We start from the raw sequence: 500 nt of genomic DNA, 5'->3' as shown, positions 1-500 counted from the left end.
CCCCTCACGTGGGCGCCGGTTTCCGGGAAGTGCTCGCTCTCTCCCCAATCGGGCTGGAAACCGGGCCTTCGCCTCTGGTTCCACACAGCCGGGAGAAGGGCGGGCCTCCTCGGCTGCTAAGGCGAAGGGCCGCCGCCCTAGTGAGCGGCGTCCGCGGTTGGAGGCCACGGGTCGGGTTGGAAGAAGCCCGGGATGTCTCTGAGGGCCGGCCCGGGGCCGAGAAAGGCGAGCGCCGGAAGGGGAGCGAGGGGGACCGCTGTTGGTGTAGCACCGAGGCCGGGCCGGAGGGGAGAGCTGCAGGCGGCCGCCAGGGGGCGCTGGGCGGCCGGACCGGGGAGCGGCGGGCGCGGAGCCGCTGTCCCCCGGCCGCTGTCCCCACCCTGGCCGTCTTGCCTACGCGGCGGGGACACTCAGGCACAGGGCCGGGAGGGAGGACCCCAGGTGGCTCTCCGCGGTCCAGCAGCATCCGATAACAAGGATAAAGCGCTGGGACAAGTGTT

This window comes from Bos grunniens, chromosome 11 (assembly GCF_055505025.1).
Source record: "Bos grunniens cultivar Pamir isolate PY7600 chromosome 11, Bosgru_T2T1.0, whole genome shotgun sequence".
Taxonomy (NCBI): domain Eukaryota; kingdom Metazoa; phylum Chordata; class Mammalia; order Artiodactyla; family Bovidae; genus Bos; species Bos grunniens.
The sequence above is the reverse complement of the archived record's forward strand: the minus strand, read 5'-3'. Positions refer to the sequence as shown.